This window comes from Marmota marmota, unplaced genomic scaffold (genome assembly GCF_001458135.2).
Source record: "Marmota marmota marmota unplaced genomic scaffold, marMar, whole genome shotgun sequence".
Classification (NCBI taxonomy): domain Eukaryota; kingdom Metazoa; phylum Chordata; class Mammalia; order Rodentia; family Sciuridae; genus Marmota; species Marmota marmota.
In genome coordinates, this window is record NW_026000048.1 from 15,407,584 (window position 1) to 15,410,482 (window position 2,899).

General features: G+C 35.1%; 1 pseudogene; it reads right to left on the reverse strand.

Annotated features, from left to right (window-relative positions):
• Positions 1-644: 644 nt before the first annotated feature.
• Positions 645-853, reverse strand: LOC107150327 (annotated as a pseudogene).
• Positions 854-2,899: the final 2,046 nt, after the last annotated feature.

Sequence of the window (2,899 nt, forward strand, 5' to 3'; positions counted from 1 at the left end):
AAAAAAAAAAAAAAAAAAAAAATTCTTTCCCCACTGAATTGTCTTGGCACACTGTCAAAAGTCAATTAACCATAAATATATGAACTTATTTTTGGACTGTCAATTCTATTCCACTGATCTATATGTTTATCTTCAAGCCAGTGGCATATAGACATGACTGTAGGTTTGTAGCTAGGTTTTGAAATTGGGAAGCATGCATCCTCCAACTTTTTCCTTTTTCAAGATTGTTTTTCATGGTAGGCTTATAAAGAAATGATTAATGGATGAACATTTAAGATTTTTAGAAGTTTTGTTTCAGGGAGGAAGATAGGACAATGGGAATTGGTGGTATTTAGATATATGTACCTTATAAAACAATACCAGGATTGGGTCTATTTTATAAAATGCCTTGGTGGCTAGGTTTTTGCTACCTGGGCTGCATAAAAAGTCTGTTTTTGAATTCTCTATAATTGGCCCCATGCTAGCAGCATAGCTGTTTTCCATAAACACTCAGTGATTAATACCTTATTCTTTTTTCTGAATTTTTTTGCTATCACAAAATATATTTAGCCAAATGCTTAATATAAAAATGTACATGATCCAGTTTTTGCATCATGGTAACAGGCCGTTTGGAGAGGAATCATGGATTTTTCTGCTGAACATCATTATACCTGCTCTGAAACTTGTAACATGCTAATACTATTTTCTCATGTTGTCACCATTCCAATACCGTTCGGTTGCTCATTAGTTGTGATCTTCACACATTTATTCATAAAAGGATCAATTCCCTTTGGATGTAATTCACACCATGCAATTTTAGTGAAAACTTCTTCTCCATAAATTTTTTCAACTCAGGAGGATAAGCTTTGCTCATGGTGACTACTCTCTGGGACCAGAGCTGCTTTGGATCAGAATTCATGGCTTCCCTCGGGATCCTCTGGAAAAAAAAAAAAAAATTCTTAAAAGTGCCCAGAAGGGGCTGGGGTTGTGGCTCAGTGGCAGAGCGCTTGCCTAGCATGCGTGAGGCACTGGGTTTGATCCTCAGCACCACATAAATGTAAAATAAAGATATTGTGTTCACCCAAAAGTAAAAAATAAATATTCAAAAAAACTTGCCCAGAAAATATCAGGCTTTCAATAAACATCTCTTGAATGTTGTAAAATAAAAATGAAACATAAACAATACAGGTAAGCATCTTGGGATATGATGTGTAGGTTTTATATATATTTATTTTTAGAATTCAGTTGAATTGACAGAAAGTGAACAAATAAATAAATAAAGAGCATCATCTCATGCAAATACCTCAGTACTTTTTCTCCAGCTCATCTACCATCCATGGTATGTCACTGGCTAGAAGTGAAATTTTCAGGCAGGAGTGCAAGCTACTCTTAATTTATTTAAACTTTATGGTTCTTCTGAAATAGTTTTTATTTAATACTTGCATAATTTAAATATGATGTTAAAGAAGAGAACTACTGAATATCCTACTACAGTCCTCATACCTTCAATACGTTTTGTTTCTTAATTTAAAATTTTTGATTGACATAATAATTGTATATATTTATGGGGTATAGTATGATAGTTCAATGAATGTATATAATGTGTAAGGATCAGATCAGCATAACTGACACATCTGCCACCTCAAATATTTATCATTTCTTTGTACAGGGAACATACAAAATTCTCTCTCTCATGGGCTGGGGATATAGCTCAGTTGGTAGAGTGCTTGCCATGCATGCACAAGGCCCTGGCTTCCAGCACCACAAAACAAACAAACAAACAAACAAAAAACTTTCTCTCTATCAGCTATTTGAAATATACAATGAACTATTGATAGCTGCAGTTATCCCACTGTACTAAAGGATATTAGAAGTTATTCCTTCAATACAACTGCACCTGATATTTATTTTTGTAGAAAAAAAAATAGAACAAAATATGAAGAAAGGCTGAGAAGTATGTGTAATCATTGACTTGAGTTTACACTTGGAAAATGTGCAGATCCTGCTGATAAACAGACCAAGACTTGTCTACTGATTACCAAGTTCAAATACCCACGCATGCAGTGGCATTTTTCATCTTGTGAATTCAGTTGACTATTGAGAGAAGTCAGGGCTGTTATTCACAGGGAGATTTAAATGACACACTTTGAAAAGAATATTCATTTCCCATGTACAGCCTTGAATCATTGCAGCATGAAGAGGAGGAACCCAAAAACCTCAAGTGTTCCCTGAATCTATTCATTTATGTTAGAGTAGTTAGACTAAAAACATTTTGTTCTCTGCCTTGTTGCCTGCATCTGGTTGATTTCACCGATATGATGATCCTATCTAGTAACAATAACTAAGCCTGCTAGTTGCAGAGGGAGAAATACAAATACAGCCCATGGCCTTGTTTATAAAGGCTTAACATCAAATTTGATAAACAATACACACACACACACACACACACATACACACACACAAACACTGAATTACAATGCAGAAAATGCAATAATCTGTTGCCAAGGTGATCCTAACATAACTCAGTTCTCTGCCAACATTAAAAAACAAACTTCATAATCTTTGTAATGTTTACCTGGCAGTTAAATACTTGTAAATAAGTGAACATGAGAACAGTACAGCTTATCCTTCCTGGAGACCCATAAGGGACACTTCCTGGGGAACAAGGGGCATAGCCACACTCCACCTCCCTCTGAATGGGCAGAAGGCATTCTTCTGACTAAAAGGCCAATTGTAAAAATGCCAACACGTTGTTTAACTTTTTTGCAAAGATTTAAGAAAAAATAAAAGAGACTTGACATTGTTACTTTAAAATTGTTTTTTAATTAAAAAAAGAAAGGTGGGGGGGGGGTAGCCCAATTAAGATGGTTTGTGTGCCCTAATAAGAAAACAGTGAAGGCTCCTTCAATGGTTCACTTTT